The sequence below is a fragment of the Rhinoderma darwinii genome, chromosome 2, assembly GCF_050947455.1.
Source record: "Rhinoderma darwinii isolate aRhiDar2 chromosome 2, aRhiDar2.hap1, whole genome shotgun sequence".
Lineage (NCBI taxonomy): Eukaryota > Metazoa > Chordata > Amphibia > Anura > Rhinodermatidae > Rhinoderma > Rhinoderma darwinii.
This window is the reverse complement of record NC_134688.1, coordinates 339,377,727-339,399,494: the sequence shown is the minus strand read 5'-3', so window position 1 is coordinate 339,399,494 and position 21,768 is coordinate 339,377,727. Positions and strand designations below refer to the sequence as shown.

The following is a 21,768-nucleotide window of genomic DNA, read 5'->3' as shown; positions in this document are numbered from 1 at the left end:
GTTTGTGTGGAACTTAATAACAGCAAGCGTGACCTCACGAGATCATGCTCTAAGCTGTCATTTATACCACTTCATACCACTTAATCGACGGAAAAATAAAAAAGTTATGGCTCTTGGAATTTGGCGACACAAAATAAATTTTCTTTTTTACACTTACGTTTTTACTTGTAAAAGTAGTAAAATATAGAAAAAACTATATATATTTGGTATCGCCATAATCGTATTGACCCACAGAATAAAGTTAACATGTTGTTTTAATTGCACAGTGAATTCCGTAAAAATTGCGCGCAAAAAAACATGGAGGAATCGCTGTTTTTTTTCATTTTCTACCCCACAAATAATTTTTTTCCCGTTTCCTAGTACATTATATGGCAAAAAAACTGGTGCTATGAAAAACTAGAACTCGTCCCGCAAAAATCAAGCCCTCATAGTACTATATCGACGAAAAAATAAAGACGTTATGGCTTTTGGAACGTGGGGAGGAAAAAAACTACAATTAAAATCTGAAAGTTGTTTACGACGGGAAGGGGTTAAAAGTGATATAGGCTGGAAGTTGGCCGGTGATATTGCTTCCTTGCCATGTTTGGGTAATGTAATTATGTTAGCAGAAAGCCTCAGGAAGCGGAATGAGCTTTCCACGGCTGCTTTGTTAGATATTGCAACTTGAAGCTTATGTACATTTTCTATAGTAACCATCAGGACTTGAGAACATAGCTGTTTAAAAGTAGTTTGAGGGTGATAAAGACTTTGAAAAAGATAAAAGTAGCTACTACAATTTCTAAATGAGAAAGAATCATCAATTTTTCAAATAGATGAGTGGTGGATTTAGCAAGATTAACACTAGATGTATAGTATTCCTAGAAGTAGTCTACTAAAACTGTTATATTACCATTATCTATGTTTGAGATAAGGGTGTGTGTTAGTTGGTCAATTTATCATGTGAGATAGTTTGGATAACTATCAGCATTCCATAAGATATAAGGACTGGAAACAGAAGGAGTATTGGTGTTGAAATAGAATTCAACACTTAACCAATTAACCTGCTTATTAGGTACAATATTCATTGTACAATATTCATAAGTTTAAAGATATGTTTAGATAGAAAATCGGAGTTAGGAAAGCAGACATTCATTAAATTCACTAGGGTGCATTGGCTATTCTTAATCTTGCATTGCAAAATAACATGCCACCCTTGAGTATCAGATATCAAATATGGAAGAGATGGCATGGAGCCCATGAGAAATAAAGGCCTAGCTCAGACTAGTCTGATCTCTATTTTCTATAGGCTTTATGAACTTGGACAATGTTCCCCTTCCACATTGTAGGGTGTATTAAATAATATGTATTATACCAGGTAATAAAGCAAATGTTCCGACAGCACTAAGCATATGGGGATCCAGTATGGGTTCTCGTCTCTACGGAATCCTGACTCCTGATTCCATTAGTACCACTGACAACTAATAGAAGTTGAGGTGGCACTCTAGGTTAGAAAAATACAAAAACTGTGTTTATTTACCCATGCAGCGACATTTCAACCCTCACTCTGGGGCTTTTCTCAAGCTATTATACCAGGTAAATGCTAATCTCAAACAGGCCAAATGTTTGGTTTGATGCTGATCAAGTTATCAGGCCTCTTTTCCCCTGTGGTCCAGTCTGGTTGTATAAGAAAAGAAGAGCACAATGTTGGAGGGAATGTGGTTCAGGGGATTGAAATGTTGAGCTATGACTTACTCCACGTTTCTAAATGTATAAGTATTTCCTTTGTGATTAATAAGGAACTTGATAGGAAAATCCTTGATTATTTTTATCACAAAGGATTTTGTTAACTGGTGCAAACTATCTGCATAGCTGTAGCAATATTGGGAAAACTTGAGTACACGGCATAAGGTGCAAGATAGTTAATTTCTAGGAAAGTGCCCAATGTCTGTGATTCTGCCAAGACCATTCTGTGTGGTAAAAATGTCAATATTTCTCTTGGAGCCTGATTTGATGAAACCTCAGATTTTGTCCAGGGAAGGACCTGCTGAATAGTAATGTTACGTGTTGTCACGGCTGTGGAGAATGTGGACCCACTGGACCACTGCGCCGTAACAGGGAGTAGCAGCTGGCCAAATTAATACAGTAACAGTCACTTAGATGAGAGTACCTGGATAGCTGGTTTAAAGGAAGCTTGCTTGTGCCGGACTATAGGAAGCTGGCTTGTGCCGGATAATCGGAATCTGGCTTGTGCTGGATTATTGGAAGCTGGCTTGTGCTGGATTATCGGAAGCTGGCTTGTGCTGGACAATTGGAAACTGGCTTGTGCTGGATAATCAGACTTGTCTCGGATACAGTACACGGACACTGTAGTCGTCACGAACACTGGACTTGACACGGACACCGGACACAGATGCTGAAGTCATCATGGACGCTGGACCTGACACGGACACCGGACACGGATACAGAAGTTGTCACGGACACTGGACTTGAAACGGACACCGAACATGGATATTGAACTCAGGAAGACCCTATGAAACCTTTGCAGACTAACACAGGGTTAGACACAACATTGCTTAGGCAATGAAGAAGTGGGCAGAGTTCCCAGGGTGCACTGGGATTGGTTTGGGGCAATATTCCTGGTGAGTGTGCTGGCCCTTTAAGACTGGAGACGAGCGCCCTACAGGCACAGGCCGGCAGGAGTGAGCAATGTGTGCCAGCATCCAATGTGCGCACAGGCCGGCGGAGGTTCAGAATCCTGCGGTCGCGGCTGCCGTTAAGTGGGGGAATCCGGCGGTCAGCGACCGTGGGCTTTACATGTGTATTGTGTAGGGTAAGTAAACTGTCAGAAATTGCATATATACAGGCAAGACTAGAAGAGTGCGTAATATCTTCCTGTGAAATTTATGGTATTGCAGCATGACCTATCTTTTAGGTTTGTCACTTTTTCTCATTACCATTTCATCATTGGTGGAGTTATGTGCATTTATTAATTCATTATAGAGCGGAGCAATGTTTTTCATTATTCGCTAGATGAGCAGGCAGTGAGCCCAGGTTATTAATATGCATTTGTAATTGTAATACTAGCCAGCTACCCAAGTTGTTACTGATGTTTCAGTCCAGAGACACAAGAATATCTTATAGTGTATGATATTTTATGAAATTGTCCAGATTATAATCTTTAGAGGGGTCACAGGCGACATATTTACCAGTATGCTTGAGTAAAGAGTACTCAATACTCTGTAGTACTGCACTGTACTGTAATAGCAGGGAGGTTAGCTCATAGGGGGGCCTCCGCAGTGAGTGGGAACGCTGATATATTTTTGTAAGGGGAACCAAAGATCTTTCATATTCTCAGTCACAGATTGTAGTGGCTATTGTCATAGAGCGCTTGCTAATATCTCTGGAGTAATGCATTGTGGGGTTTTAAAGGTCCCTTGACGATAAGATAATCACTGCTGTAAACCCCAGAGATAAGCTGCAAATTGTGGGGGAAACCAGCAGCAAATGTTCGATTCTCCTCTACCACCACCACAGAGGAAATGATATAATATAATATGCAACGGCTAATCCGCATCAATTTACTGCACATTTTAGTCAAAGGCGCAACGGAATCTGCAACGCATATTATGTGCGCCATTGATGCGGACAGTGTCTACAGAAATATGCCACGTCTGGCCATGCCCTTAGGGTATGTTCACACGCAAACTCAAAAACGTCTGAAAACTCCTAGCGTCGTACATTACTATGATGCTCGTGTGAATCCAGCCTAACTAGTTTCTATTGAAATAATTGTGGAACCCTCCAGAGGGAGATATGTTTTTTGCAGCAACTCGCTAATAGAGACGGAACTGAGCAGTTGACTCCTCTATTAACAATATGGTATTTGAGATGGGTTTTTAAAACCAGCCATCCCCTTTAAATATAACATGGTGTTCCAAAAAATTTGCAAGCATCCTTGTTACTTGTTACTTATCAGGCACGTCTGCTATGCAATTCAGTAATAATACATAATAAAACATAATACAATGTCTCTGCACTATGTAATGTCAGAGCATATTTTTCTTTCCAGAATTGATGCATCGTATATTTGTATTTTTACTTACTCCAAATCCCTTGTGGAACGTTCAGACCTAAAAATGAAACAACAATTAAAGAGACCATTAGAAGTTGAAGTTAATCCTTAAAGCTACAAACACAATTACAGTTTAGGACATAAAAGGAGTTCTAAACAAATGCTAAATGTCTGTAATTTGTATATCATTTCTAATATGTACTGTGGACTCTTCTCTTATGTGAGTCCTGATTTAAGAGGTTCTGCTATTCTGAAGAGCTTTACCCCTACATCATTGGTTGTACATTTAATTACCTAGGAAAATCCAATAAATGGACTGTAAAATGAAAATTTTGGGTTAAACCTATAATCCAGCCATAGTTCTATTGTTACAGAAATATCTGGCTTAATCTGGGTCCTGGCACCTCTGAGAGCACTTCATGCACTTGAATTAAAAAGAGACATTTACCATTATCAATTAAATTATGACAAATATAATTTTTAAAAGCTTGAGTAAGACTCTGTTCACACTGCGTTTTGGGCATAGGCTCCGTGTGCACATTTGAAGAATGATGCATAAGGTATGCTTTAGATATAAACGACTTAATGCCTATAATTCCCATTGTAAATACAAACAACAACCAAAAAAAAACCCTATACCGAATAATTTAAGCCTTTTACGGGAACCCTTTGAATTGAAAGGGGTAGACAACTACGCTCTTCAATACATTTAAAAAACGTATACCCAAATACCGGCCAGACATATGTCAAAAGCAATCTTTTGGCTTACATTTTGCTAATGGAGTCTTTGGGCGCGTTGCCCTAAGCATTGGGAAATATTCCTGGCCTATATGCTGACTGCACATCACAGACATGTTGGGAACACTTTCTTAGCAGAACTAAGCTTAAACATCACAATTGCGTCTTTTAGAGGTTTGGCCTAACTTGTCACAAACTTGTATCAAATTTATGAACCGTATTGCACATTTTGTACTCCAAAAAACTTCAGATTGTCAGGAGGTTCAGAAGTCTGTAAGGTTTCTTAAAGCAGCAAAATATCGCTGATGATACACTTAATTTATGTTGTAAATTTGTTTTGTGAACTTAAATAACACAGCAAGAAAATTAAGCAAATTCTGCATTCATTCTCTATTAGCAGTCTATAGACTGTTTACAGCTGCAACCTGCTGATGGTACAGTTTTCTATTCCTCCAGTTGCCGTTTTCTTTTCTAATATATCTCAACCTGCTAATGGAAGCAATTCTATTATTAACAACATATAAGAGGAACGACGTTTATGTAAATTGTTTAAATGCCTCCAAACTAGATATACACTTAAAGAGGCTCTGTCACCAGATTTTCAAACCCCTATCTCGTATTGCAGCAGATCGGCGCTGCAATGTAGATTACAGTAACATTTTTTTTTTTTCAAAAACGAGCATTTTTGGCCAAGTTATGAGCATTTTTATATTTATGCAAATGAGCCTTTCTTAAGTACAACTGGACGAGTTTAAAGTTATGTCCAAGTGGGCGTGTATTGTGTGTGTACATCTGGGCGTTTTTACTTGTTTTACTAGCTGGGCGTTGTGAATAGAAGCGTATGATGCTGACGAATCAGCATCATCCACTTCTCTTCGTTAACACCCAGCTTCTGGCAGTTCTCGAGAGATCACGCTGTGATGTCACTTCCTGCCCCAGGTCCTGCATCGTGTCGGACGAGCGAGGACACATCGGCACCAGGCGACAGAGCCTACATCGACTTACCTGCAAACGCCGATGCTGTTGCAGAATCAACTGTAGCCTCTGTCTCCTGGTGCCGATGTGTCCTCGCTCGTCCGACACGATGCAGGACCTGGGGCAGGAAGTGACGTCACAGCGTGATCTCTCGAGAACACGCTGTGTGTCTGTGCACTGCCTGAAGCTGGGTGTTAACGAAGAGAAGTGGATGATGCTGATTCGTCAGCATCATACACTTCTATTCACAACGCCCAGCTAGTAAAACAAGTAAAAACGCCCAGATGTACACACAATACACGCCCACTTGGACTTAACTTTAAACACGCCCAGTTGTACTTAAGAAAGGCTCATTTGCATAAATATAAAAATGCTCATAACTTGGCCAAAAATGCTCGTTTAAAAAAAAACAAAAACGTTACTGTAATCTACATTGCAGCGCCGATCTGCTGCAATACGAGATAGGGGTTTGAAAATCTGGTGACAGAGCCTCTTTAAGTCTGACCTGTAATAATATATGTGTCAAGAAAGGGGTTATCTTATAAAGCTGGTTCAACTTCTGAAACAGCTGATAGTGGCCTCTGCAGGGGATATGTACTGTAGTATTACATGCCCGCCATTGGAATGAATGGCCAACACTGTAACACAAACACAAAGAGATGATAAATTTTGTAGGCCGAAGAAAGAGAGGGAAGTCTCCTGTTGTACAGGTGTAATGATTAGTGTAGGGACCCATCTGAATGGGGTCACCTTGTTGTCGTAAGTGGGCGCACACCAATTAGAATTATAACAAATATAGCAGTAATGTAATTAAAATTAATACAAATATTAAACGTTTGCATATATATATATATTTGTGCCCACAGAGTGCTGCATGTTTGTGTTTATCTTTGTGTTTGCTTTGCATTGCAGTCCCAGCAGATTGGCACCGGTCCATTTATTTTACTTTGTTAGGATGTGCTGACTAACTTTGTCTTCAACAATGTAATACGTGGATGAATCAGGGCCACCAGAATTAGATCCACCTTTTGTGAACAACTCTCCAAATAAAGCATACATATAAAAAGAGGTTATCTTATGGAGATAAGCCCTCTAACACGTTCGCTGCCAGGACACTTTATTTAAAGAATAAAAATCTGGGAACAAACATCTGTGCCCCTCCACAGTATAATGCCCCATGGTTCCTCCACACAGTATAATGCCCCCATAGTGCTTCCGCACAGTAAAATGCCCCAATAGTCACCCCCACAGTATAATGCCCCCATATTCCCCTACAAAGTATAATGCCTCAATAGTGCCTCCTAAAAATAATAAAATATATACTCACCTAGACCTGTTCCAATGACAAGTGGAGGAGATCCTTCTGCAGGTCTCCTTCGGTACATGTTGTGTGTGACTTGGCGCAGGCAGGCGCCAGGACATCCCTTTGGCGGGCCTGTCTGCGTCAAGCTGCTCACGGCAGTTGTCACCACAGTTAGAATGGTGGAGCAGGGAACTCACAGCTCCCTGCTCCAACAGTGGATTCAACTGTATCAGTGTAAGGGTATGTTCACACGAGGGCGTCTGTAGCGGCTGAAATTACGGGGATGTTTCAGCCTGAAAACATCCCCGTAATTTCAGCCGTAACGGCATGTGCAGGCGCTTGAACGCCGCGTCCATTACGGACGTAATTGGCGCTGCTATTCATTGGAGTCAATGAATAACGGCTCCAATTACGGCCAAAGAAGTGACAGGTCACTTCTTTGACGCGGGCGTCTATTTACGCGCCGTCATTTGACAGCGGCGCGTAAATTACGCCTCGTGTGAACAGACAAACGTCTGCCCATTGCTTTCAATGGGCAGATGTTTGTCAGCGCTATTGAGGCGCTATTTTCGGACGTAATTCGGGGCAAAAACGCCCGAATTACGTCCGTAATTAGTGCGTGTGAACATACCCTTATGAGGACACCGATGCAGCTTAAACTTGAATATGCCGTCGGCAGCCCAGGAGTGTGGAACACCGCCTGGAATCCGGGACTGTCACGCTGGATCATATACCATGACTGTATACTGTATTTAAAAAAACACTATATGGAGAACAAACTATTTAACCTATTTTGATGTCTGGATACTATATATAGGAATATGTTAACAGTTAAATAGATGGATTTTAAAGAAAATGCATAATATTATGTACTCCATGCAGGGGAGTATCTATATGAGGTGCAATTGCACCAGGGCACCAGTATTACAAATGATGCAAGGTAGGTGGGGGGGGCCTGTTACCAATTTTGCATTGGGGCCCAGTAGCTTTAAGTTTAGCCTCTGACTTCCGGGTACAACTGATGTCTGTTTATTTGCAGAATACTCTCAGAAGCCTGAGCCAGCTCTTTGAGATTTCACTATAAAAAAAACTGGGCTATGTTATAATTTTAACAATGTTAACATCAACTAGCACCTGTAAAGAATGGGGCAGAAAGCTATAATTAATAAGTACAGGGTCACCTTCATCTGTCTGTTCTGCTGCTTTTGTTCTTGATACTGGCGATATCATTTAATAATGTATGCAAGAAAATAAATGTCACCAAATATCACTACATTCTCACTTGCAGAAAATTTGGTAAACATGCCATACATATGCTTTGGTTATATTCCACCTGGAACTGAATAATATGTTACCAGTATGCTATGGCATAGAAAACAACTAGTTTGTTAACTTTTATATACAAAAACCCTGAGTAATTGCAGTAAAAACAGGTAAAAGCGACCTAAATATGTGGAATAAATATGACATCCATTTTTACAAGTAGCGACAAAGCCAAAATGTAATTTAGCACATATTTTCAAAGGCAGTATGGCTTAAGGATAACAAAATACATCTGGAATAATGCAAGAGAAAAAGCAAAATAGCATGATACAGCAAGCAAGCAAATGAATAGGGAGATTATTTTTTTTACAATCAATATGTGTTGTGTTAAACCATCAAAACCATTTTTAGAGCATTTCTGCTCATTCATAGGGGCAAATGATAATTCAAAGTAAACGTATTAATATGGAGATTCTACAATGGTAAACCAATTGGAGACAGCAGCATTTCTAAAAGGGGTTTTCCACCTTCGACATTTATGGAATATTCACAGGATAAAGTATGCCATAAATGTCTTATAGGTAGAGATCCAATGAGGAACCTTGACCGCATTCTGCAAGGCAAGGTGGCCGGTGGCGACCAAATGGAGAGGATGTTGTGCATGGCTTTCTTCATTGAAGTCTATGAGAGACAGTCTATGGGAATCTATGGGAAACAGCCAAGCAGGATGTATTGGAACGATGGTTGGTATGATTGGAACAATGGTTACGTTAAAATAGTTTGTATGGTTGAAGACATGTTTATCATGTTCAACCAAGGGAAGAGGAAAGGATGTGGCTGAAAGGATGTGGTCAGTGGCGTAACTACCGCTGTAATAGCCGTAGCGGTTGCGACGGGAACCGCAGCTTGAGGGGGCCTGTGCCACCCACCGACAAGCCCCCGATATGCCCGGTGGCGTCGCTAGCAGCCGTTATGGCTGCTACAGCGGTAGCGATGCTACTACGGGGCCCACGTCGCCGAGCCACTAACATGAATGGGCCGGGCAACATAGGCCCTCTCATGCCCGGGGGCATTGTTAGCACCGGAGGGGGCCCCGGTGCTAGCGACAGCCACCCCCTCTTGCAGTAATTGTACCTGTGTCTATAGCACGCAGGTACAAATACATGCATTAGCGCTGGATAGCCGGGCACTATCTGTGCCCGACCATTTAGCGCCTTACAATGACGTTAATTGGCGGGGCAAAATTATTTGCCCCTCCAATCAGCGCCTTTCAACGATGCTAGCGGCGCGATGATGTCATTGCACCGCTTCCATGTTTGAAAGGCGCTGATTGATGGGGGAAGTAATACTGCCCTGCCAATCAGCTCCTTTGAACGATGTGCCGCTTGCGTCGTTCAGCTCCAGTAGACTTGCTCAGAAGAGAGCAGATCTGCATTGCCATCGGGGATCAGGGTGCGTATGTCATTTTTTATCTTTTTTTCTACTAAAACTGTGAGTGGCATTATCTACAGTGGGGGCTCATTCTACAGAGGCGGGGGTCGTCTATATATGGGGATGTGGTCCACTATATACAGGGGGGGTCTATATGTGCCAATGTGGGCACTATCTACAGGGGGGGTCTATATGTGGGGATGTGGGGCACTATATACTGGGGGGGTCCTATAAGTGAGGATGTGGGGCACTATCTACAGGGGGGGTCTATATGTTGGGATGTGGGGGACTATATACAGGGGGGGTTATATGTGGGGATGTGGTGCACTATCTACAGGGGGGTCTATATGTGGGGAACTATATACAGGGGGGTCTATATGTGGGGATGTGGGGCACTATATACAGGGGGGTCTATATGTGGGGATGTGGGGCACTATCTACAGGGGGGTCTATATGTGGGGATGTGGGTCACTATGTGGGTCACTATATACAGGGGGAGCTTTATGTGGGACTCTATATACAGGGGTGGGCTATATGTAGAGCACTAACTATAGGGGAGCTATTTGTAGGGCACTACCTATAGGGATTGGCTATATAGGGGACACTATATACAGGGTTGGGTTACCTGTGGGGCACTGGCTGTAGGGGGCTATATGTAGGGCACTGTCTACAGGGGTGGGCTATATGTGGGACACTATATACAGGGGGAGCTATATGTAAGGTACTATCTACGTAGCAGATGACACAGGACGTGGCAGATTCCTCTGGACGTGGCAGATGACACAGGACGTGGCACGACTAGATACTAGGGCAAAGCACGGGAAACAGGAACGGGGAACAAGGTACGGGTAACAACAGGAACGGGAAACACTAAGGGACCATTTGCAAGACAGACTGGGAAAACTAACAACGCTCAGGCATCGAACTAGGGGGCTGGACCCCTCTTATAGCCCAGGGTACTCACGGGTCAAAGGTCATTCAAGATGTCCGGTGCGCGCGCTGCCCCTTTAAGAGGGGAGGTGGAGGTGAGTGGATGCAAGCGCTGGCATCTCCTGAGGAGGAGGCTAGGGCCAGCATTTGCTGACTCGTGGCTGCGGCTGTCAGCGGGAGGCTGGAGCTGACAGCCCGCAGCCACGGACATTACAGTATCCCCCTCTTACGCCCCCTCTTCTTGGGACCGGAGCGAGAGAGAAACTTCTTTAGAAGAGTAGGGGCATTGAGTTTCTCCTCTGGCTCCCAGGACCTCTCTTCGGGACCAAACCCCCTCCAATCCACCAAATACAAGGTCTTTCCTCTCACTCTCTTGGTGTCCAAGATCTCTTTTACCTCAAAGATGTCCGAGGAGCCGCTGGGAGCAACCGCAGGGCTGGGAGTCTTGGAATAGCGGTTTAGGATCACAGGCTTCATGAGGGAGACGTGGAAGGAGTTGGGAATCCTGAGGGTAGGAGGCAGCCGAAGCTTGTAGGCGACAGGGTTGATCTGCTGCAGGACCTCGAATGGTCCAAGGAACCTGGGAGCGAACTTGTATGAGGGCATCTTCAAGCGAATGTTCCGAGAGGACAGCTAGACTTTAGTCCCCGGAAGATACTGAGGCGGCTCTCTTCTCTTAGTATCTGCCTTTCGCTTCATGCGATCTACTGCCAGCAAAATAGAGGACCGGGTCTGTTGCCAGATTTGCAGGAAGTCCCCATATGCAGAGTCAGCAGCGGGAACCTGGGATGAAGTCGACACAGGAAGAGGGACTCTGGGATGTTAACTGTAGACGATGTGAAACGGAGAAGAGATGAAATGGCGGAGATAATTTTCCATGATCTAGTTGATCCTCTCAACTTGCCCATTGGACTGGGGGTGATAGGCAGAGGAAAAGTCCAATCTCACATCCAGGAGTTTACAGAGGGCTCTCCAGAACTTAGAGGTAAACTGAACCCCCCGGTCGGACACAATGTGAAGAGGCAAGCCATGCAAGCGGAAGATGTGCTGGATGAAGAGACTTGCCAGACGAGGAGCAGAAGGAAGGCCGGTCAGCGGGATAAAATGAGCCATCTTAGAGAACTGGTCCACCACCACCCAGACAGTGTTACATCCTGCTGAGGGGGGAAGGTCTGTGACGAAGTCCATCGCAATGTGCTGCCAGGGGGCATTGGGTACAGGCAGAGGTTGAAGCAGGCCGGCAGGCTTGCTGTGAGTTACTTTGTTAGAGGCACACACCATGCAAGAAGAGACAAAGTCCAGAACATCCTTATGTAGCGTGGACCACCAAAAGTGACGAGTGATCAGGTCTCGGGTTTTACGGACACCGGCGTGCCCAGCAAGTTTAGAACTATGTCCCCAGCGGAGAATCCTTCTCCTGTCCGCCAACCAAACAAAAGTCCTCCCAGGAGGGACGTCTCTAACCTGCAGAGGATTAGCAGTGACGATGCAGGACGGGTCTATGATGGTCTGGAGGGACTCCACCGTGTCTTCCGTCTCAAACGATGTGGACAGGGCATCTGCCCTCACATTCTTGTCCGCGGGACGGTAGTGGAGCGCAAACAGAAAACGGGTGAAGAACAGCGACCACCTGGCTTGACGAGGATTAAGTCTTTGAGCGGACTGAAGGTAAGTGAGGTTCTTGTGGTCGGTAAAGATCAGGATGGGGTGAGCAGCGCCCTCCAGAAGGTGTCTCCACTCCTCCAGGGCCAATTTGATGGCCAGCAGCTCCCGATCTCCAATGGAATAATTGCGCTCAGCAGAAGAAAACAGTCTAGAGTAGTAGCCACATACTACAGCCTTTCCATTGGAGCTCCTCTGGAACAGAAGTGCACCTGCACCGACAGAGGAATCGTCCACTTCCAGTGAGAACTGCCGAGATACGTCAGGATGATGGAGGATCGAGGCTGAAGTGAAGGCACTCTTCAGGCTATTAAATGCAGACTCTGCCTCTGGAGTCCACACTTTGGCGTTCACACCCTTCTTGGTAAGGGTCGAGATGGGAGACGTCAGAGAAGAGAAGTTAGGAATAAACTGCGGGAAGAAATTGGCGAATCCCAGGAACCGCTGTATGGCCCTTAAGCCTTGGAGACGTGGCCACTCCAGGACAGCCTTCACTTTCTCAGGATCCATCTTGAGGCCTTGATCCGAGATAATGTAGCCCAGGAAGGGCAGAGAACTCTTCTCAAAGACGCACTTCTACAGCTTGGCGTATAAATGATTCTCCCTCAATCGTAGTAGAACCTGACGAACATGCCTCCGATGAGTCGTCTGATCTGGGGAGAAAATCAAAATATCATCGAGATAAACAACAACACAGACATAGAGTAGATCTCGGAAGATGTCGTTAACGAACTCCTGAAACACTGCTGGAGCGTTACACAGTCCAAAGGGCATCACCAGGTATTCATAGTGCCGGTCCCGGGTGTTAAATGCCGTCTTCCATTCGTCACCCCGGCGAATCCGGACTAGATTGTAAGCCCCACGCAGGTCTAGCTTAGAAAAAATTTTGGCCCCTCGTATGCGATCAAATAGCTCAGAGATGAGTGGCAACGGGTATTTGTTCTTGACTGTGATCAGGTTGAGGCCCCTGTAGTCAATGCAGGGACGAAGGGATCCATCCTTCTTTTTAACGAAGAAGAATCCAGCCCCAGCAGGGGAGGAAGATTTTCGTATAAAACCCCTCTCCAGATTCTCCTTTATATAGGCCGACATGGATAGAGACTCAGGCAAGGAGAGATGATATACCCGTCCACGGGGAAGAGAGGCATTAGGAACCAGTTCAATGGGGCAGTCATAGGTGCGATGTGGAGGCAGCGTCTCAGCCTCCTTTTTGCTGAAAACATCTGCATACTGAGCAAAATGGGGAGGCAGTCCCGACAGCGACTGAGGCAGAGAAGGCTTGACAGGATGGATCTGCAACAGACAACGACCATGGCACTTGGAGCCCCATTGGAGAACCTCTCCAGAATTCCAGTCCAGGACTGGGGCATGAAGTCGAAGCCAAGGCAGGCCCAACAGAACAGGATTGATGGCCTTGGGCAAAACAAGGAACAAAATAAATTCAGAGTGAAGTACTCCAACCTGGAGCTTCAACGGCTTGGTTTTAGAGATAATGGGATCAGGCAGAGGCAGTCCATTAACTGAGGCCACAGCCAAAGATGTCTCCAGGGGAACTGTGGGCAGCTGAAGATGATCCACATGCTCTTTCTGGATGAAATTTGCAGCAGAGCCAGAGTCAAGATAGGCAGAGACTTGATGCGTCCTGTCGCCGGATACCAGGGTCACAGGAATAGTCAGTTTGGAAGCGAATCCTCTTTTAGATTCTGTTCCACCTAGTGTTGTCTCTCCAACCAATCCTAGGCAATGGGGTCTCTCCGGCCTCTGGGGGCACAGACGCACAATATGGCCTCCATGGCCGCAATACAAACAAAGTCCAGAAGTGCGTCTGTGTTGTTTCTCCTGAGTAGACAATTTAACATAGTTACTCAGCATCGGGTACTCTGGTGGGACGACTGAGGAGGATTGCGGGACAGCAGAATCCAGCCTAGGAAGTTCTCTCTCCTGGAGAACCTCTTGGGAACGTTCCCGGATCCTCATGTCGACATGGGAGGCGAGTAGGATAAGATCGTCCAGGGTAGATGGCAGATCGCGAGCAGCCAGCTCGTCCTTGATCCCTGAAGACAGTCCCTGCCAGAATGTAGCCACCAAAGCCTCATTGTTCCAGGTCAATTCAGCAGCCAGGATACGAAACTGAATGGCATACTCGCCCACGGAGAGGTCTCCCTGGTGTAGGGTCAGCAAGGATGCAGCAGCCGAAGAAACTCTCCCAGGTTCCTCAAAGATCGAGCGGAAGGTCCGTAAGAAGCACTGCAAGTCCCGGGTCTCAGGTCCCTGATGTTCCCACAGAGGATTGGCCCATGCCAGGGCTTTGCCGGTAAAGAGAGAGATGATAAAGGCGATCCGGACGTCATCCGAGCAGAAGGACCTGGCATGTAGTCTGAAATGGATCAGGCACTGATTAAAAATCCCCTGCAGGACCTCGGATCTCCGTCATAGCGTGGAGGTAGCGGCAAGAAACACAGGCGGTTGGTACCGGTACAGACAGGAGGTGTAGCAGGCGGAACCGCAGGAACGGGTGCGGTGATGACTGTGGACGGAGCAAGCAGCCGATGAGCTATGGCGTTCACCGACAGGAGGAGCTGGTCTTGTCGTGACTGTAGATCCTCCATCTCGGCCAGCATGGCTTGTGTCGTCAAAGTCTTAGGTTGACCAGCGGGGTCCATGGCCTGAGCGTACTGTCACGAAGCGGGTTAGTGGACCCACTAGGCCGTACCGCCGCAGCGGGGAGGCAGCTGGCCAAACAACAGGACACCCCAGAAATACAATGTCCCGCACAAGGGTACCTGAATAGTCCAGATGGTGGCCGCAGCTCTGGCACAGATGAGATGGGTGCAGCAGATGGCGCCAAACGTGGCGGATGACACAGGAGCCGCAAGTTGCGCCAGACGTGGCGGATTCCTCCGGATGTGGCAGATAACACAGGACGTGGTGGATTCCTCCGGACGTGGCGGATTCCTCCGGACGTGGCAGATGACACAGGACGTGGCAGATTCCTCTGGACGTGGCAGATGACACAGGACGTGGCACGACTAGATACTAGGGCAAAGCATGGGAAACAGGAACGGGGAACAAGGTACGGGTAACAACAGGAACGGGAAACACTAAGGGACCATTTGCAAGACAGACTGGGAAAACTAACAACGCTCAGGCATCGAACTAGGGGGCTGGACCCCTCTTATAGCCCAGGGTACTCACGGGTCAAAGGTCGTTCAAGATGTCCGGTGCGCGCGCTGCCCCTTTAAGAGCTGGGACGAGCGTGCGCACCCTGTGGGCTCCGGCGAAGGTGAGTGGATGAAAGCGCTGGCGTCTCCTGAGAAGGAGGCTGGGGCCAGCGTTTGCCGACTCGTGGCTGTGGCTGTCAGTGGGAGGCTGGAGCTGACAGCCCGCAGCCACGGACATTACAGTGGGACACTATATACAGGGGTGGGTTACCTGTGGGGCACTATCTACAGGGGGGCTATATGTAGGGCACTGTCTACAGGGGTGGGCTATATGTGAGGCACTATCTGCAAAGGTGGGCTATATGTGGAGCACTATCTATAGGGGAAGCTATATGGAGGGTAGCACGGTGGCTCAGTGGTTAGCACTATTTCCTTGCAGCTCTGGAGTCCATATGTGGGCACTATCTACTGTGGGCTGTTTGGGGGGCACTATCTACAGGGGCTTCTATGTAGGGCACTATCTACAGAGGCTCTATGGGGCCAATATCTACAGGGGGCTATGGGGGCACTATTTAGAGGGGGCATGGTGTGTGTGTGTGTCTGTGTGTGTGTGACACAGTGTATGGTACTATTATAATCAGGGACACAGTGTATGCCGTTATTAAAGTTAGAGGTGCAGTGTATAGCGCTATTATAGTTAGTGGTGCAGTGTATTGCACTTTATAATATTTAGAGATGTTGAGAATTTTAACTTCATTTATAGGTGCAGAAATGTTTTAAAAGTAAAAAGCCGAAGACATCTGAAAACAGCAGAAATGTGTCGTGGCCGGGAGAAATCCATCATAGAGATCTGGACCGGAGGGAGAAGAAAAGAACTAGAATCTGAGACGTCACCGGTGGGTAACTGAATGTAAATGTTTATTCTGCCTCTAATCAGTACTGTAGTCACTCTATGATCTGCAGCGAGATGATGGATGGTGTGATTATGATATGATTTTTTTTGTGAAACAGCATCTCCCAGCATATCCTTACTATTGTTTGGGCTATGCTGGGAGCTGTAGTTTTATGCCGTACAAACCCATACGGCAGGGGTTGCACTAAATTGAGCTGTATTTGTTCTGGTGTTGTATATATGTACTGAGCTTGGTTCTGGGGCTGTATATATGCACTGATCTTGGTTCTGATGCTGTATTTAAGTACTTAGCTTTGTTCTGGTGCTGTATATATGTATGAGCTTGGCTCTCGTGCTCTATATATGTACTGAGCTTTGTTCTTGGGATGTATATATGTACTGAGCTTTGTTCTGGTTCTGTATTTGTGTACTGAGCTTGGTTCTGGGTATGCATATATGTACTGAGCTTGGTTCTGGTGCTGTATTTATGTACTGAGCTTGGTTATGGAGCTGTAATTATATAGGATATATTTCTAATAACAAAATTGCAGGGCAGATGGAATTGTTCTCAATTCCTTGTATATTTCATGGTAACCTATCTGGTAGTTTTAACCCCTTGAACCTCCATACATGACCTGACAATATTTCCAAATGTATGATTCTTTCAGATGCAGCAAAATCTTTAAAATCCACTTTTAAACCGGTGCACATTATGCTAATTACTCATTAAAGGGTCATGGGGCGGTGCCGCTATCCTGAAGAGTCACATAGTCCTGCCTCCAACCCACCTTTCCATGTTTGATTGACATCAAATCCGGCTAATACAACTTTCTCGGATGCGCCATTGCCTTGTGGCACTATACACAAGGGGGGCTGTGTGGCACTATACACAAGGGGGGCTGTGTGGCACTATACATAAGGGGGAGCTGTGTGGCACTATACACAAGGGGGAGCTGTGTGGCACTATACACAAGGGGGAGCTGTGTGGCACTATACACATTGGGGAGCTGTGTGGCACTATATACAAGGTGCTGTGTGGCACTACTAAGGGGGGCTGTGTGGCACTATCTACTAGGGGGGCTGTATGGCACTATTTACAAGGGGAAGGGCTGTGGCTCTATCTACAGGGTGCTGTGTGTGGCACAATCTACAGAGGTCTGTGTGTGGCATCTACTAAAGGGGGGCTGTGCGCGACTATCTACTAAGGGGGGCTGTGTGGCACTATATACAAGGGAAGGGGCTGTTTGGCACTATATTTAGTGGGAGCTGTATAGCGCTATATACAGGGGGGCTTTATGGTCGATATCTACAGGGGGCTGTATGGCATTATCTACAAGGGGGAGGTGGGGGTACTATCTACAAGTGGGGTGTGACACTGTCTATAGGCGGGGCTGTATAGCACTGTCTACAGGGGGGCTGTATGGCACATTCTAAAGGGGGCACTATCTATAAGGGGGGCTGCTTGTGGCACCTGGGGGGGTGGCCCAGTCAAGAGTTTGGTATGGGGCCCAGTCTTTCCTAGTTACGCCCCTGGATGTGGTAAATCCGAAAACGTTATTGGTAATGTCTTTCAATTAGTATTCTGAGCTATAGACTTGATGATTAGATCTTTTCTGACGTTTTTGTGGTTTTTGGCACTCTGGTGTCAGTGACACACACCTCAGTGGACTGATAGAGAGGCTGAAGCAAATTGCAAGAAGTAAACTTTTTTTTTTTTTGGTCTGATCTGATGTATTTTGGGGTTTCTGGTCTAGTGTTAAAATTAATTTAGGGATCTGGGGCTTTAATCAATTTAGATGTCTGGTCTGGGGTCTTAGTTTAGGGGTCTGGTCTGGGGTCTGAATTAATTTAGAGGTCATGACTAGGGTCTGATCTGGGGTCTGAAAAAATGTAGGGGTGTTGTTGGAGTCCGAAATAATTTATGGGTGTGAGTGGTCCCATTATAGTGTAACTACAACTCCCAGCATCACTTGATCATTTGTCGTAAGAATTTGACAAGAGTTGTGATACCTGTTTCATCAAACACGCCTACACCATCTTTTGCTTGTCCTATTTCATATTATCCTGCTATGTATTTAGACAAATTGTATTTCTCAATCACTTTAGAAGTTGCTTCATAATTTGTCTGCTTTCTGAACTTTCAGGAAACATTGACTATTGCATGCAAATTTATTTTTAATGCCTCATGTAAAGTAGCTTAACCCCTTAGTGACCAGCCCATTTTAGGCCCTAATGACCAAGCTATTTTATTCGTTTTTCTATAGTCGCATTCAAAGAGCTATAACTTTTTTATTTTTTTGTCTACATAGCTGTATGAGGACTTGCTTTTTGCGGGATTAGTTGTACTTTTTAATAGCACCATATTTGGGTACATATAATTTCTTTATTAACTTTTATTAACTTTTTTTGGGGGGATTATAAAAAAAACTGAAATTCCGCCATTGTTCTATGCGTTTTTAAATTGACGCCGTTCACTGTGCGACGTAAATAACATGTTACCTTTATTCTATAGGTCGGTACGATTACGGTGATACCACATATGTAGAGGTTTTTATGTTTTACGAGTTTTGCACAATAAAAACACTTTTGAACTAAAATTATTTGTTTTTCCATCGTCTCTTTCCAAGAGCCGTAACTTCTTTATTTTTCCATCAATGTAGTGATTTTTTGGGCTTGTCCACATATGTGTACTTTTATTTATTTTTTACACTTTTACTAAATAAAACCACTTTTTATGGAAACAAATGGTTTTATTTATTTTTTTACTGTCATTTTTATTATTAATCTTTATTTCCCATTTATTATTTATTTCATTAGTCCCACTAGGGGACTTTACTATGCGATCTTCAGATCGCTACTATAATGCTCTGGTATACTTCGTATGCCAGAGCATTATTGCCTGTCAGTGTAAATCTGACAGGCAATCTGTTAGGACGTGCCTCAGGCATATGTCCAGGGCAGACCTGGGGGCTTTTATCAGGCACCCGGCTGCCATGACACCCCATCGGAGACCCGCGATTGCATTTGCCGGCCGCCGATGGGTGACAGAGGGAGCTCCCTCCCTCTGTAAACAAAGTTAAATACCACGATCGCTATTGACGGCGGAATTTAACAGGTTAAACGGCCGCGATCGAAGTAAACTTCGATCGCGGGCGTTGGAGCAGGAGCTCAGCTGTTATCAGACAGCAGAGCCCCAGCTTCAGCCTGCACGGGAGACCCGTGCAGGACTTAGACTAGGCTCACGTGAAAAGGCGTCAGCCTAGCCTAAGGCCCCTTAGTGACCGACGTGAAAAGGCGTATTGTTGGTCACTAAGGGGTTAAAATCCCCCTTAAGTCACTTTAAAAAGACTAAAAACTAAAATTCAACTGACCTGGCTCAAAAACAGACACATTTTATCAACAAGTTTATTTAATAACGTGAAGCAATGCACATATAGTAGTCGATACAAATAAGTTCCCCTTTAATAAATCCTACTCACACAAAAGGCTGAATAGCTGTTATAATTTTATTAGAGGGCTTTGGAGCTCATCAAAATGGGTGACTTAAAGGGGTTCTATAAATTAATCTTAAATTAGGTCTAAATAAGGTTTATTACAGTTTGTAATGGACTCTTACAATTTTGTTCCAAAGCCTGGTACCAAGGACCACAGCTATGGTAGCCGGAATGGGTTGCTAGAAGTGCTTGCTTACAAGCTGTATGCTTATACACTCATTTATATAGGCTGCCATATAGAAATATATGTTTATAGAGATCAGTGTACTTCTCATGTCCATATAGAAAACCAATTCCACAGATTCAGAGCTCTAAGGCCCCCTGCACACGCAACAGATTTGTTGTCGTTTTAACTTCCAGATCAACGAGTGAACATTGTCCTCTGATATTCGTGCGGAAAATGTTCCGCAACATGTGGTTGAGATTTGTTTAAAGAGGCTCTGTCACCAGATTTTGCAACCCCTATCTGCTATTGCAGCAGATAGGCGCTGCAATGTAGATTACAGTAACGTTTTTATTTTTAAAAAACGAGCATTTTTGGCCAAGTTATGACCATTTTTGTAGTTATGCAAATGAGGCTTGCAAAAGTCCAAGTGGGTGTGTTTAAAAGTAAAAGTCCAAGTGGGCGTGTATTATGTGCGTACATCGGGGCGTTTTTAATACTTTTACTAGCTGGGCGCTCTGAAGAGAAGTAACATCCTCTTCTCTTCAGAACGCCCAGCTTCTGACAGTGCAGATCTGTGACGTCACTCACAGGTCCTGCATCGTGACGGCCACATCGGCACCAGAGGCTACAGTTGATTCTGCAGCAGCATCAGCGTTTGCAGGTAAGTCGATCTTACCTGCAAACGCTGATGCTGCTGCAGAATCAACTGTAGCCTCTGGTGCCGATGTGGCCGTCACGATGCAGGACCTGTGAGTGACGTCACAGATCTGCACTGTCAGAAGCTGGGCGTTCTGAAGAGAAGAGGATGTTACTTCTCTTCAGAGCGCCCAGCTAGTAAAAGTATTAAAAACGCCCCGATGTATGCACCTAATACACGCCCACTTGGACTTTTACTTTTAAACACACCCACTTGGACTTTTGCAAGCCTCATTTGCATAACTACAAAAATGGTCATAACTTGGCCAAAAATGCTCGGTTTTTAAAAATAAAAACGTTACTGTAATCTACATTGCAGCGCCTATCTGCTGCAATAGCAGATAGGGGTTGCAAAATCTGGTGACAGAGCCTCTTTAAAGGGTTATTCCCAAGTTGAGTCCAATTTTTTTTTTTAGACATACTAAGCTGGAATTAAATATTAAAACATTTGCTGTGAATTTTTTTTAAAAATTAATTCCCTAACTACCTTTTTTTACACTTGATAACTCAGCTAGTGCTAGTTATCTTTTCTAAAAAAGGGCGTGAGCGACTCGATGTCAATCAAGCCGTTCTGCAGTGTGCACGTTCCCGACGTTGCTAGATACTGTAGTTCTAGCAACATCGGGAGAATGTTCGTCTCAACCAGGCATGGTAAGCCTGGTTGAGACGAACACACTGTGACTGTGAACAACACTCAACCCTTCTATGCAACACTATTCACCCTGTTTCGGCAAGCCACTTCTCCCCCCCCCCCCCAGCTAAGCTGCCCCCCCTCTCACCCCATGTAATATCTTTAGCCGCCGCACCGGTGCTGCATCAGCACCCGGCGAACAACAGAAAATATATAAAAAAAATAAACTAAGACGTTCCTACGGAGTTCTGAACGGTCCAGTCACTTGCCATCTTACTGCTAATTGGTGCCGCTCGCATTCACAGTAACAATGCGTTGTGGCGCTGTGGCGCAGATGACATAATCATATCACACTCACGTGATTACGTCATCTGC

The 21,768-nt window shown here is 45.0% G+C and overlaps 1 protein-coding gene across 1 annotated transcript in view; it reads right to left on the bottom strand.

Moving 5' to 3' along the window:
* Nucleotides 1-21,768, bottom strand: part of LOC142741277 (polymeric immunoglobulin receptor-like) — a 134,752-nt gene that overhangs the window by 105,130 nt on the left and 7,854 nt on the right. Inside the window, exon 2 of the mRNA XM_075850672.1 lies at nt 4,083-4,109. The gene's annotated coding sequence lies outside the window, so the exon portion shown is untranslated. The remainder of the gene's footprint in view (nt 1-4,082; nt 4,110-21,768) is intronic.